We start from the raw sequence: 16,125 nt of genomic DNA, 5'->3' as shown, positions 1-16,125 counted from the left end.
TAATGAAATGACAAATAACTAACAACTTCTGCATTTAAAATGTTTGATATCATTCCAAGCATCTAGTATGATCATGTGATAACTGTATTTGCAAAGAAATTCCAATGCATTAATCATTATGCATGATTGAACAAAATGGCCTGTTTTGACAGTTGATTTAGGATGTGGTGAGTGAAACTGGCAATCCACCAAGATATTATATCATCAACATCTTCCAAATTGAGCTACATTAAAGTATGATTTTAATATGGACACTATTGCATAGATTATCCTATGAAATTGTATCAAAAATTATCAGTCTCCTTGGTGTGTGAGCTGCCTACAGACCTTTGGTTGAAGCAAATGAATTGTTGGTAGGTGCTGTCTTCCACTTTAAGCAAAAGCACAATAGTTCATTAAAACAAGTGGAACAAGACAATGGGACATTCCCATTGAAACAGTCAACTATGTAACAGGGGAGTCTACTACAGCTCCTGAGCACTGCTTTCCACCCAGTATCTCCTGACTGCTAGATCCAAAGCTCAGTGGTGAGGTCTCAGAGAGATGCAGGACGTAGCTAAGCTCATTTCTCCTTGAAAGGGGCAGAAAAGAAGGGACATTAAAGGAGCAGTAAACTTGCTCACCTCAAAGCATGTTATAGGGCAGCACCAGGGATAAGGTTCCTTCCAAGCTGGAAAAGCACAGTGACAAATGGGAAGGCAAGAATATCTCTGCTTTTGCCTAATAATCAGACAAACGAACAGCAGGCTCTACCTTTTGGCCAAATCACCAGAAACACATGACAATGATTCAGTCAGCAGCATTATAAAGTTAGATCTAGAATTCCACAAACACACAAAGGGCAGCTGATCACATTTGTTTTGAGTACCACACCAATAATATTTCCCATGGCTTAATAAATGTTAATTCCATCACCCGAATAATACAATGAACATTGTGGCCATTTGTCACATGATCCAAGTAGGCAGCGTTAAACTGAAATAAGGTAATTCCTTCAATCACAAAGAACATAAAACATCTGTACTTGTTAGTAACTTGCAAGGTAGCATTATGTTTTACTGGACTAATAGATTTATTTTAATGGTGAGTGTAGGATTTTCACAAAAACGATAAACTCCCACAGAAATAGGATCTTTATCAAATATTAAATTCTGGTTACTGTAATCTGGTATTGTAAGAGATATAGAGCATCATGGAAATATGCTGTTACATGTCTTATCCAGTTGTTTCTTCATTAAGTAATGCCACAGTTGTGATTGTTGCAGAGAAGCTCCTGCATTGGTGCTGTGCCAAGCACACTTTTAATAAAGTCAGTTTAATGTTACGCTGAAAAAGGGTCCAGGCCCGAAACATCAGCTTTCCTGCTCCTCTGATGCTGCTTGGCCTGCTACGTTCATCCAGCTCTACATGTAGTTATCTCAGCATAATGTTACATTTTTTTAGGAATTGCAAGTTAGGAAATCACCCAGTTGCTAACTGAGTTTTATGATGTGATTTACCCTTTCTTTAACTCCAGTCTTACTGACTTTTCTGTAACTCAACAGTGCTTGTGTAATAGAACTTGGCCCTTTACCCTGATTTCTTAGTCACGTAAAATAGTTCCACCTTGTTGGAAGCATTGCAGTAGAAACTTATCATTAAATCTTCATTTTCACACATTATAATGCTGTAAGCTGCACTCTTACAGATGAAGGGGCCCTTTCTGCTCGCAATTCCAATATCAGGAAATTCAGTCTGAACTTTAGTAGGAAAAAAAGCACAAGTTAAACTTTCCAGCAGATCAGCCTCGATCGAATTACAGGTTTGAGAGCTTCCTGTTTTGTTTGATTTGCATTCACTTTGATATAAAAATGATACCAATACTGTTGTACCTTATCTTAGAAAACTTGTCTCCATAAATTTATATGGGTTATCGATCAATCTCACTCATCGGGCACAGAGCTCTCTGATCTTGACAATACTGTTCTGATTTGCTGTTTTGTGCCACAGTGAGGTGCTGCAGCCAGTCTGAAGACTGAGCTTATGGCCTTGAAAATTTCTTGACACTGGCAAAAGTGGGGTTAAGTCCTCATCTAGGCTATGTTGTGACTGTGCTGCTTTGTGATTGGAGCTTGCAACACATCAATATATTTCAGGTTCTGATTGGCTATTTATATTGTAACAAACCAATAGCGAAGTTATATGTATGACTTCCTTTTTTCTTTAAGTCTCCCGTCACACAATCATATTTTTAACCCACATTTTGTTGAATTCTTCCCCTCCCCCACTCCCACCGTGCAGCCCATCCCCCCACAAAATGTCAATTTCATATTAACAGAGATATAAAATGCATAACTTGATGAAAACCACAGATAAAGTCACAGGAGGTGAGTAGCATGCGAGAGAGTCAGTGAAAAGGAGAATACACAACAGAAAGCAGCAAGTATTCTTGCAAAGAAGGAGAAAGCAATAATCAATACATATTAACCAAACATTTTAAGCTTAAATAATCAGAACCCATTGAGCTGTCACTTTGAGCTCAAAAACTAAAGAACTTAGTTCCCTAGCTTTGACCAAAATCTCCATTGATTCGATATAATTTCCTGACCCCTTCATATCTCAGAGGGGAGGTTACTCCTCAAGCTTTAGATTTTTTTTAGATTCCCTACAGTGTGGAAACAGGCCCTTGGGCCCAGCAAGTACACACAGCCCCTTGAAGCATCCCACCCAGACACATCTCCCTATAACCCACACACCCCTGAACACTATGCGTAATTTAGCATGGCCAATCCACCTAGCCTGCACATCTTTGGACTGTGGGAGGAAACCGGAGCACCCGGAGGAAATCCACGCAGACACAGGGAGAATGTGCAAACTCCACACAGACAGTGACCCAAGGCTGGAATCAAACCTGGATCCCTGGCGCTGTGAGGCTGCAGTGCTAACTACTGAGCCACCGTACCCACCATAGATTTGATGGATGTGCCCGAGTTTAATTGTTATTTTGAAAAAAGAAATATTAACAATTTTAGTCTTTGCTCAGACTTTTAATTTCTTTTGTATGTTTCTTAACCAATCAATAAAAGGTCATTCACATTATATTGTTGGATAATGTGACAAAGCCAGTGAGTCCAAGAGATGAGGTCGAAAGTCAGGTGAAGATGACAGTTCAGTGAAATGTTGACATACCCTCTTCTAAAAAAAAGCAAACTACATATTGAAGTGGAGCAAAACCAATGGGTAAGATTGCACCTTGAATTCTCATGTTTTGCCACTTCAACAATCAAAAACATTTGTGCTTGTATATAAAAAAAAAGATTAAGCGACTAAAATTGATTTCCAATTTGAAAGAAAGGCTTTTACTGTATAATACACACATAGATTTTTTTGGCAGCCTCATCGATAAATGAACTGTCTACTATTAAAGCCTATTTCACTTGCTTTTATCTGAGTTTCCAAACTTCTCTCTATTACAATAAAAAACACAAAACCAATAATACAGTAAAAATTGGACTATATGGAAACTTAGAATGTCATGGAGGTCCAGACCCAAAACATCAGCTTTCCTGCTCCTCTGCTGCTGCTTGGCCTGCTGTGTTCATCCAGCTCTGCACCTTGTTATCTCAGACTCCAGCATCGGCAGTTCCTACTTTCTGTGATGTCATGGAGCAAGTGTTGGAAACAGGGCAGGTTGTTGTACCTTTTGTGATGAATTATTCATGTCATGTTTTCTGAATTCTTTGTGCTGTTTTTGAGATTTGATTCACCCAAGTAAGGCTCTGCTCATAAGATTGCCCGTGGGCCATCCTTTGGGTCAAAATTGAGACTTCTTTAAACAATTACGAAATGCCTTCAATTGGACTAATTTTGTGATGAGAAAACAGTGGGGCCAGCTTTTGTCGGGCAAGAGGTGCTTGAAGAGGAGGAGCCCCCTTGAACCTGCTTCCAGGGATTACACAACAGCCTCACAATGTCATGTAGATACCCCTACAGCCTGAGGAGAGAGGCCCTAAACTGGCCTTTTAGTTGGCTTCCTAAACGTGACAACAGCAAATGGCAAAACTCATACAGAGGTAGGTAGGCAATAAGCCAATCACCCATGCCCTGTTTCCACTCCCCCTCTCCTACCATTACCAAATGCCACCTGATTTTAAAAACCCTATGTCCCAGCCAATTCTGGAGGGGGTGAAAATTGGACTTAGACACAGCATGAGGTTTGCATTTTTAAACAGTGGTGTGTTTCTTTTTGATGGAAAAGGGCTCAAAATGAAACAATTACATGGAATGGTTTGTTTGTTAATAATGCACGTTAATTGGAGTGGAAATTTGAAGCTAAGCAAGCCAGTACAATTTGGGCACAACTTAGTGGGTATGGCCAAAACATTTATTTATGTTTAAATGTGCCGTAAACCAGGGCTTCATTCAAATTCTCAAATAATATTCTGCATTCCAGCAACTTGGTAAAATGTGTTGATTTGCTGATATTATTGACCACTGAGAAACAACATCCATAGTTAATTTATTTAAGAGTTCCTCTCAGTTCCAAACTTACATCCCCCAATTTTCAGGAGGGTCATATAGAGATTGATAAATGGCTGTAATTTATTACCTCTTGAGACAGGGTTCCCTCAATCTGAGAAAAGTGAATGACTGCCTGTTGAATGCAGACTCACCGCCTGAGGTGATGTTGCAGCACATTTCTGTACTAACGTGCTGAACCATCAGCCATCCTAATAGCATCACGAGTGTAATGTTGCCAGTCTTACTGGACCATAGGGCTGTGCTCTCATGAGAGAGAAACTGATGGTGGTTTCACCCGATGGCCAGTTCTCCTCAGGCTAGGGGAGAGATTGAGAAGGAGACCTCTTCATGGTAACCTCAGCCAGTGATGGGAATTGAACCCATGCTATTGGTATAACTTGGAATCATAATCCAACCAACTGTGCTAAACCAGTCTGTCTACAGTAAGCAATTCAAGAAGGCTGCTCACCATCACCTTTCCTGAAGAAAATTAGAACGGGCAGACAATGCTGACCTAGCAGCAAAGCCCACATTCCATGATTTTTGTTTTAAATCCAACTGTTCTGAAAATAAGCGTTATAAAACCAAATCAGACATATCTTTTTATTATAGACAAGTCCCTATGCTGCTAAATTAAGTAATTCATTCTCTTTGCATCTTGAATTTTACTTCTGCCGACGGGTTATTGAGCCTTTAATAAATACTTGCAGTCCTAAATTATCTCTATTTGTAAATGTTACAACGTTGGCCTGTAGGAGAACAAGCTACCACTAATGAAAAAAAAGTAATGATTATTAATTTCCCAGCAACAAAAGATCATCGGGATTAAAATGGTGTCTTTGAAATTGCTTTCATATTATTTATCCTTCCCACTGCCTTCGATGGTAGCTTCCTTTCTTCACTGCTGAAATTCAGCCTCTAGATCTTATTGCTGCTTCCTCCCAGTTTCTGCTAGCAACAGTGTTAAGCCAATCGCTGCAATCTGAATGCTGAATTCAGCTTGAGCAGAGATGTTTATGCATCTGGGAATTGTAGTTCCCTGTTCAATTTTTGGAAATAATGTGAAAAACACTACAACTCCCATGGTTCAATTTCAGAGTGACAGTTGATGCACCAACATGCTGGCTATGGCAAACTGCGAAACTGCACGAAATGGAGAACTACATGGTTTGACTAAAGGCACATCTGGAGAGACTTGGAAAGGAAGAGTATCTAGTTTTAAAAGTTAACAGTTTCTAGAGAGGTTCTGAGGATGTCTTAAACAATGGAGCTGCAGAAATATCAAACCCTGTGTTAGATTAAATATTTTTCTTTGAACCTGTCACTAGCCATTTGTTATATTCTATCATCATTTTAAAATGGTCAGAAGTCACAACTCTAGGTTATAGTCCAACAGGTTCATTTGAAATCACAAGCTTTCGGAGCGCTGAAGTGACTTCACCTGAGAAAGGAGCAGTGCTCCAAAAGCTTGTGATTTCAAGTAAACCTGCTTGACTATAATACCTCTCTGATGAAGGGTCTAGGCCCGAAACGTCAGCTTTTGTGCTCCTGAGATGCTGCTTGGCCTGCTGTGTTCATCCAGCCTCACATTTTATTATCTTGGATTCTCCAGCATCTGCAGTTCCCATTATCTCTGACTATAACCTGATATAGTTGGACTTCTGACCTTGTTCACCCCAGTCCAACAGCAGCACCTCCACGTCATTTTAAAAACAGATTTCCTTCTTGTACCTCAGTAATGTTGCACAGCAAAATAAAAATCACATGCTACAACAACACTGGCACTGTCTGAATGTGACATTCTGTGCTGCTGTGTTCATTAGAATCTTATGGGCCATTATCATTACTAGACAAGATAAAAAGCAAAGGTCTTTTCCTGAGGGTGGGGGCGACCAAAACTAGAGGGCATAACTTTAAGTTGAGAAAAGAAAAATTTAGAAGGGGCCAGAGGGGCAACTTTTTCACACAGAGGGTGGTTTGTGCATGGAATGAACTGCCAGAGGAAGTAATACACACAGGTACAGTTACAACCTTTAAAAGACTTTTGATAAGTACACGAATAGGAGAGGTTTAGAGGGACGAAGACCAATGCCTCTATGATTCTACAATCCAGAAGAACCCATACATCCCACTGTACCCTGACCTCCTACCTCACTGGACCTGACACCAGGCCCCCCCCACCCCACAAACCCTCTAGGGTCCTGATGCATCCCACTGCCTGCGTGACCCCGACAACCCATCCATCCCTCGGACCTTCCCCTCCCACACACCGGCAGACACAACAAATTGCTACATCCACGAACCAACACCACTCTCTTTAAACACTCGATATGACACTCCAGGACCTGACATTCCTCCTCCCTTTCTCTTCGTGATTGCACTGCCGTCACCGTCACCATCACCACCATGACTCCTCCCCACAAAACTCTCCGACGGCCCCGGACATTCAATCTTTGGAACTTACTTTGCATATTTACCTTTTTGTAGGAGCTGTCCAAGGAGACTGCCTGTGTTGCTGGCCATCTGAATCACAGAGTTTGTCGCCGCTGATGTGAAAAGGGGGAATGGTTTGCCTTAGATAATAAAATGTGAGGCTGGATGAACACAGCAGGCCAAGCAGCATCTCAGGAGCACAAAAGCTGACGTTTCGGGCCTAGACCCTTCATCAGAGAGGGGGATGGGGAGAGGGAACTGGAATAAATAGGGAGAGAGGGGGAGGCGGACCGAAGATGGAGAGTAAAGAAGATAGGTGGAGAGAGTGTAGGTGGGGAGGTAGGGAGGGGATAGGTCAGTCCAGGGAAGACGGACAGGTCAAGGAGGTGGGATGAGGTTAGTAGGTAGCTGGGGGTGCGGCTTGGGGTGGGAGGAAGGGATGGGTGAGAGGAAGAACTGGTTAGGGAGGCAGAGACGGGTTGGACTGGTTTTGGGATGCAGTGGGTGGGGGGGAAGAGCTGGGCTGTTTGTGTGGTGCAGTGGGGGGAGGGGACGAACTAGGCTGGTTTAGGGATGCAGTAGGGGAAGGGGAGATTTTGAAACTGGTGAAGTCCACATTGATACCATATGGCTGCAGGGTTCCCAGGCGGAATATGAGTTGCTGTTCCTACAACCTTCGGGTGGCATCATTGTGGCAGTGCAGGAGGCCCATGATGGACATGTCATCTAGAGAATGGGAGGGGGAGTGGAAATGGTTTGCGACTGGGAGGTGCAGTTGTTTATTGCGAACCGAGCGGAGGTGCTTTGCAAAGCGGTCTCCAAGCCTCCGCTTGGTTTCCCCAATGTAGAGGAAGCCACACCGGGTACAGTGGATGCAGTATACCACATTGGCGGATGTGCAGGTGAACCTCTGCTTAATGTGGAATGTCATCTTGGGGCCTGCGGTTTGCCTTAACTAGCTTGCGCAATGAGAGCTCAGTTGGATTGAAGATTCGCAATTCTGCAGGGTCCGTGATTGGAATCTCCTGCCTGAAATACACTGCTGTTTCTTAATGTAGACAAGTGTGAGCACAGTGCTAAACTATAATCATCACTCCTCAGCGAATCCTGCCCCTTTTCTGATACCATTCTTGAATAAAGCAACATTAATCTGAATAGATCCCATTAATAGAATCATAGACGCCGTCCAATGCAGAAAGAGTCCACTCGGCCCATTGCGTCAGTACTGACCCTCCAAACAGCATCCCACCCAGAGCCAGCTCCCACTCTACTCCCAGTACACTGCATTTACCACCTAGCCGGCAAACCCCTGGACACTACGGGAAATTTAGCAAAATCAGCCACCTAACCTGCACATCTTTGGACTGTGGGAGAAAACCCACACAGACACAGGGACAACATGCAAACTCCAGACACACGCACAGTCGCCCGAGGTTGAAATCGAACCCAGGTCCCTGGTGCTGTGAAGCAGCAGTGCGAACCACTCCTCACGAAGCGTCTTCTCAGACAACCTCAACTGGACTTTGGCTTCTGGGCTGCAGCACGCTGTACACGAATTAACGAGAAGTCAATCACCCTGTTCATCCCTGGCCAGTCATGGAACAAATTGCATTTCGGCCTCTGAAAAACACTGCTTACAGAGTAACAGCACCTCCAACTTGCTACTTAATCTCTGACTGCAAACTTGCCAAACATGCTGTAACAAGCTCTCTCCTGTTCATTCGCCCTACATTCAGCTGTAGTGCCTTTACTGCTGCCCAGTGTTAAGGTCACCACTCAAATAAATGTCTGAGAATGTCATACCCATATAGACCAGTAACATACCATCGTATGCACCTACATCTTTGTTAGAGATCCACGAAAACGAAAGGGCAAGAAAAGATGAAGTTTGTTGCACTATAAAGGTCTGTGATGGAAGTTTTTTTTTCTGTCAATTTTTGTGTCTCACTCCCATTGGTTCATCTTTAAAATAAAACAGGATGGGTTTTATTTATTAGGACATTTGTTGTTTGTTATATACAATACATACAGTCATACAGCATTGAAATGGACCCTTTATGTCTGGACTTGTTGGAGGCTGAGGAGTTGGACAGAGAAAATTAGGCTCAAGATCACCACAGATGATCATGATGTGGTCAGTACCAAAATACAATGTTAAGCACATTAGGGTGGATGTAGTGCTCCAAAGAATACAGCAAAGGTGGTTCTGTGATAATAAAGGATGTGCTTAGTTAAAATATATGTTATGGTGTTTATGTCAGTGCCAGCAATATTGGACGAAATGTGCAAGACTTCCCAGTTTGGCAGTTTTGTTATGGTCTGCAGCATACAATGATGGTCTGAATGGCCTGCTCCCACACAGTACTAATTGTACAATATAAAATAAGCCAGGACCAGCTTTACAACTCAAGGCATATGTATATGATTGTTAAAATTGAGATGACACAAAATTACGGAAATCTAAGTACCATATAAACTCAGTTGTGCCCCAACTATTTCAAAAAAGTTTAACCTTAAAGCAGCCAACAGCAATGTACATTTATACAGTACCTTTAATACCAGGCAACGAGAAAGTACTCAACCTCTGCAGAGTTGCAGCTAATGGCTCAAGACTTAGCTGTTGTAATGACCAGATGCTGGGTGAGATTCCCCAAGTTATTATGGCTTCAGATGGATACCCCAAATTGTTAATCTCCTGGGTGAGGAGAGATGCGGTGGATCCCCTCATATTGTCACAACAAGATTTGTTTAAAAAGGATCTCTCCTTGGTAGATGCCTTTCTCCCAGACCAAATTAATTTGGTTAACTAAATTAATCAGACTTTCTTGCTTTTTTTAAAAAGGCACGAATTTATCAGACATTAAACATGAAAGGAAGTAACAACACATGCATGCCAATTAGAAATAAGAAGTGTGTCAAAAAAAATTAAAGAACATAAGGGTCATTTCTTTAGGTTGTTCGAGAAGAGTGGGTAGTGGAATGTTGATTGATGAACAGTTGTTTTTGTGATTGAGAGATAGTAGGAACTACAGATGCTGGAGAATCTGAGATAACAAGGTGTAGAGCTGGATGAGCACAGCAGGCCAAGCAGCATAAGAAGAGTAGAAAGGCTGACGTTTCGGGTCGAGGCCCTTCTCTAGAAAATCTTCAGATATTTTCTGAAGAAGGATCTAGGCCCAAAACGTCAGCCTTCCTGCTCCTCTGATGCTGCTTAGACTGCTGTGTTCATCCAGCTCTACACCTTGTTATCAGACATAATGGGAACTGCAGATGCTGGAGAATCCAGGATAACAAAGTGTGGAGATAATGGGAACTGCAGATGCTGGAGAATCCAAGATAATAAAATGTGAAGCTGGATGAACACAGCAGGCCAAGCAGCATCTCAGGAGCACAAAAGCTGACGTTTCGGGCCTAGACCCTTCATCAGAGAGGGGGATGGGGAGTGGGTTCTGGAATAAATAGGGAGAGAGGGGGAAGCGGACCAAAGATGGAGAGAAAAGAAGATAGGTGGAGAGGAGAGTATAGGTGGGGAGATAGGGAGGGGATAGGTCAGTCCAGGGAAGACGGACAGGTCAAGGAGGTGGGATGAGGTTAGTAGGTAGGAAATGGAGGTGCAGCTTGGGTTGGGAGGAAGGGATGGGTGAGAGGAAAAACAGGTTAGGGAGGCAGAGACATGCTGGGCTGTTTTTGGGATGCAGTGGGTGGAGGGGATGAACTGGGATGGTTGTGGGATGCAGTGGGGGAAGGGGAGATCCTGCAGTGCCACAATGATGCCACCCGAAGGTTGCAGGAACAGCAACTCATATTCCGCTTGGGAACCCTCAGCCCAATGATATCAATGTGGACTTCACCAGCTTCAAAATCTCCCCGCCCCCCCACCGCATCCCAAAACCAGCCCAGTTCGTCCCCTCCACCCACTGCATCACACAACCAGCCCAGCTCATCTCCTCCCCCCACTGCATCCCAAAACCAGCCCAGCCTGTCTCTGCCTCCCTAACGTGTTCTTCCTCTCACCCATCCGTTCCTCCCACCCCAAGCCGCACCTCCATTTCCTACCTACTAACCTGAAGGCACCTCCTTGACCTGTCCGTCTTCCGGACTACCTATCCCCTCCCTACCTCCCCATCTATCCCCTCCTCTCCACCTTTCTTCTTTTCTCTCCATCTTCGGTCCGCCTCCGCCTCTCTCCTTATTTATTCCAGAACCCTCACCCCATCCCCCTCGCTGATGAAGGGTCTAGGCCTGAAACGTCAGCTTTTGTGCTCCTGAGATGCTGCTTGGCCTGCTGTGTTCATCTAGTTTCACACTTTATTAACAAAGTGTGGAGCTGGATCCAGCTTGGCTGGCAGTAGTTCAAGCAAGAGAGTCCTTTTGCTGTACAGTTTCAATTTGATTGGCTTGTTAGCTGGCTAGCTGCCAGGAAGTTTCCCGCAACTTTCCCCCCACAGTGATCGAGAACGCCCTTGACAGCGTCTCCCATATTTCCCGCAACACATCCCTCACACCCTGCCCCCGCCACAACCGCCCGAAGAGGATCCCCCTCGTTCTCACACACCACCCTACCAACCTCTGGATACAACGCATCATCCTCCAACACTTTCGCCATTTACAATCCGACCCCACCACCCAAGACATTTTTCCATCCCCACCCCTGTCTGCTTTCCGGAGAGACCACTCTCTCCGTGACTCCCTTATTCGCTCCACACTGCCCTCCAACCCCACCACACCCGGCACCTTCCCCTGAAACCGCAGGAAATGCTACACTTGTCCCCACACCTCCTCCCTCACCCCTATCCCAGGCCCCAAGATGACATTCCACATTAAGCAGAGGTTCACCTGCACATCTGCCAATGTGGTATACTGCATCCATTGTACCCGGTGTGGCTTCCTCTACATTGGGGAAACCAAGCGGAGGCTTGGAGACCGCTTTGCAGAACACCTCTGCTCAGTTCGCAACAAACAACTGCACCTCCCAGTCGCAAACCATTTCCACTCCCCCTCCCATTCTCTAGATGACATGTCCATCATGGGCCTCCTGCACTGCCACAATGATGCCACCCGAAGGTTGCAGGAACAGCAACTCATATTCCGCCTGGGAACCCTGCAGCCTAATGGTTTCAATGTGGACTTCACCAGTTTCAAAATCTCCCCTTCCCCTACTGCATCCCTAAACCAGCCCAGTTTGTCCCCTCCCCCCACTGCACCACACAACCAGCCCAGCTCTTCCCCCCCACCCACTGCATCCCAAAACCAGTCCAACCTGTCTCTGCCTCCCTAACCGGTTCTTCCTCTCACCCATCCCTTCCTCCCACCCCAAGCCGCACCCCCATCTACCTACTAACCTCATCCCACCTCCTTGACCTGACGTCTTCCCTGGACTGACCTATCCCCTCCCTACCTCCCCAACTATACTCTCTCCACCTATCTTCTTTACTCTCCATCTTCGGTCCGCCTCCCCCTCTCTCCCTATTTATTCCAGTTCCCTCTCCCCATCCCCCTCTCTGATGAAGGGTCTAGGCCCGAAACGTCAGCTTTTGTGCTCCTGAGATGCTGCTTGGCCTGCTGTGTTCATCCAGCCTCACATTTTATTATCTTGGATTCTCCAGCATCTGCAGTTCCCATTATCTCTGCCAGGAAGAGAGATTCATTTTACCTGAAATGCAAGTGTAACTAGTAGGTGGTTCTTCAAATTTAACCTTCAGCACACACTCGCACCTGAACCCAGGATAGAACACGCTAACATCGGTTCACTAGCACACTTTCTCCCACTAGCACACCCACGGAATATTTGCAGTCAGTTTTCAACACTTTTTATGTATATGTAGACAGGCAAAAATGAAAGCTGTCCACAAGAATTAGCTTCCTGCTGAGAAGGAGGAGATAGTGCCTCATTGCATCATCTTGTTAAGTCTCTTACTCTGATTGAAGTTTCCCTGACATTTCTCGGGTGCAACATTCCATGGGTCCCACACAGGGCTTTGCAGGATAGCAGTGGATTTACATTAGCAGTCATTTTTTGATCTGTAGCAGTCCTTTATTTAAATAAAAATCTTGGTGTTTAAAATATTTTGGATATCTGATCCAACATCATGATATCATCAGTAATGGTTGAAGGCATGGTGAGGACCAAGCATTGAGGGTGGTCCTGGAGGCCAAGATACCTAATTCAGCAGAATAGATAATTTTGTGAAGTTTGTACCTGTCAGGTAGAGGAAGTTACAAAAATATAGAGGGGTATGGAAATGAAGGAATTTAGACCCAAGCTTGCATCTGTGAGCAAGTGAGATTGGACTGTGGAGGGGAAACAGCCTGTGTTCTATTAATGTGGGATCAGGATAAATAGTAACAGGCACAGTAATTTAATCTAACTGATGTTTTGTACCAATGTGTGTTTGGAATCCAACGTGAATAGCATGTTAGAATCACCGATTAATGAGAGTACATCATTGACAGCACTGTTATAGAGTATCCAGAAAGTCCTGGATCTGTAACTTAACCATTGTGCCTATCCAGTTGGATTATGCCGGAGTCAGAATAGTGACAAACATGCTATCTCTTGGCGAAGATATGATGCAAAGAAAGTCTTAAGCATGTTAATATTTTATAAACCGATTGCCAAGGTTAGTTGTGTCATATACAGCCAGTATGTCACAGAAGCTGAATGTGATGCAGAAGAGCATTTTGAAGATTGTAATGTAATGTAAAGCATCTGGCAATGTAACAAAATTTAGTATGTCAGAGCTGGATCTCTGATAGCCAAGGTGCGTCTGATTCATTGAACACAATATAATACAGCAAAGATATCTCTGTGATTATTGATGGTTGATCAGGCTATCGATGTGATGGGGTCGTTTCTCAGAGTGTGGTTTAGAAAGTAGGCTAAGACCTCAAATGTGTTGTGGGGAATACTGAGCCCAGCAATGTGATGTAGTGAGTCATTAGTGTGTAATATGAAATTTGGATTGCATTGGTAATGGATTGGATATGTTTGATTTGATAGTGTGAGAGTTAAGTGTAATACAAAATGTGACTAACTATGCAGTTTAATGTGTCAGAGCCAGTAAAACGACCTAAAGTGTTTTGAAACAGGAAAGTTATGACAGCGCTAAGATGGAAAATGCGTGTTTGTTGTTGATGGTATGAGGTCTACGTGGCTTAGTTCAGGATGGCCAGATTGAATTCTAATTGGGAGTGGAACTCTGAAAGATATTTTCCTCCTCCAAAGCTCAGGGGAACTGAAACCAATTGTAGTGCACTTACTATGGCCTGGCAATGAGCCTGAGAACTTTTTAACATGCATATCTCCATTCCACAAAACCTAGTGTATTATCAGAACCATCAGGGAAGCTCTCCATGCCTTTTAAAAGGGGAACCTTGATATTATCAAGTTATTGTAACATAGCTTCCACTGTTGTACAACACATTCCCAAATAGATTCAGAGAATCCCGGTGGCTTGCTACCAACTTCACACAAGCAACATTGTATACTTAGATTTAAAGCCAGGCTGACATCAGTTTAAAATATTGATTCAGCTCTGAAAATATGTCAGAAGCAACGCAATCAAAATCATCATAATCGTGTCATTCATGAAAGTTTAAATTTGTTGCCATGGAGGGAACATAGAATTAAGCACATCTCCAGCACTAGTGATCCTTCCCTATTTATGAACTTTTCAAAAAAGTAGTCGACTACTATGGATACAATATAAACACAAAATAACCAGGGCACTGCTCACATTAAATCATAAGCTTCATCAGAAGAGGGCATCATACTACTAGCAGCAAGACTGTTGAATTAGTTTTGGACGATTGTAAGAGTACTGAATGGGGAGAGGTGTCAGAGCTGACAGTACTTTGAGACAGCCTGTGATTTTGAAGTCAGCTGCACTGAGGAGGTTTTATTTTCCTTGTTCATGGGATTTGGATGGCGCTTGCTTGGCATGCATTTATTGCCCATCCCTAATTGCCCTGGAGAAGGTTGCCAGTGAACTGCCACCTTGGCCCATTGCAGCCCCTGATATTATGAAGAAAGTTCCATGATTTTAACTCATTGATAGTAAATGAATGGTGATGACAGTTCCAAGATCAGTTGGGATGACGAGGAGGTTGGATCTTGCAAGTGGTTGCGTTCCCATACGTCTGTTGCCCGTGTCCTTCCCAGTAGTAGAGGTCGTTGGTTGCAATGAAACCAAAGGAAATTGCAATCCAAAGGACCTCAATGAGTTTCTGCAAAATATGTTGTCGATGATACACACTGCTGCTACTGTGCATCACTGATTAAGGGAGAGAATGTTGAAGGGTTATGAATGCAGTGCCAATCCAATGGCAGCTCTCTCCTGGATGGTGTCAAGCCTGAGCATTGTTGGAGCTGTACTAATCCAGGATGGCGGACAGTAGTGCATCACATTCCTGATTTGTGCCTTGTAGTTGGTGGACAGGCACTGAGGAGACAGGAAGTGAATTACTTGCAGAAGAATTTCAAGACTCCAACCTGCTCTTGCAGCAGTAATATTTATGTAGCTGGTCCTGATTGCTTTCTGGTCTATTTTAATCCCCAGGGTGTTGGTATAGTGATGGTAGCACAATTGAGTGTCAAAGGTCAATGGTTAGATTCTCTCATTAGAGATGGTATTAACTGGCATTTGTGTGGCAGACTTGCCACTTATCAGTTGAAGATTGGATCTTTACCAGATAGATATATGCATGTATACACCGTATTTGAGAAGCCTTGAATGGTGCTGACAATGTTGCAATCAGAGTGAGTATTTCTACTTCTGAGGGAGGTCATTGGTGTAGAACTCTGACCTCTGACCTGTTCCTGTCTGTCAGCCTGTTTCACAACAAGCACTTTCATTTATGAAGCATGAACATCATGAGCAGGATCAGAATTTATTGCCCATCCGTAATTACTCTTGTAAATATGATGGTGAGCTGCTTTCTTGAACCACTGCAGGCTGTGTCAATGTAGGTACCATTTTGAAATGAGTTCTGGATTTTGACCAAGTGACAGTTGAGGAATGCTGACATGTTTCCAAGTCAAATGGTATGTGACTAGAGGAACTAGCTTATGATGGTATTCTTATGTGTTTGATCGCTTTCCTCATTTATTTTTCTCCAGTGGAGCTTATAAATGGTACTCGTTGCTTCTCATGTCCAACAATGGAGGGAGTGAATGCTTAAGGTGGTGGATAG

At 43.7% G+C, this 16,125-nt stretch overlaps 1 long non-coding RNA gene across 1 annotated transcript; it reads left to right on the top strand.

Annotated features, from left to right (window-relative positions):
- The first annotated feature begins 2,266 nt into the window (after positions 1-2,266).
- Positions 2,267-7,079, top strand: LOC125466179 (uncharacterized). Its single transcript, XR_007250392.1, has 3 exons — positions 2,267-2,366; positions 3,066-3,219; positions 6,988-7,079. It is a non-coding gene; the product is annotated as an uncharacterized LOC125466179 (long non-coding RNA).
- Positions 7,080-16,125: the final 9,046 nt, after the last annotated feature.

The sequence above is a fragment of the Stegostoma tigrinum genome, chromosome 31 (genome assembly GCF_030684315.1).
Source record: "Stegostoma tigrinum isolate sSteTig4 chromosome 31, sSteTig4.hap1, whole genome shotgun sequence".
NCBI classification, from domain to species: Eukaryota; Metazoa; Chordata; class Chondrichthyes; order Orectolobiformes; family Stegostomatidae; genus Stegostoma; species Stegostoma tigrinum.
Note: the sequence above shows the minus strand (reverse complement) of the source record. Positions and strands in the feature narration are given on the sequence as shown.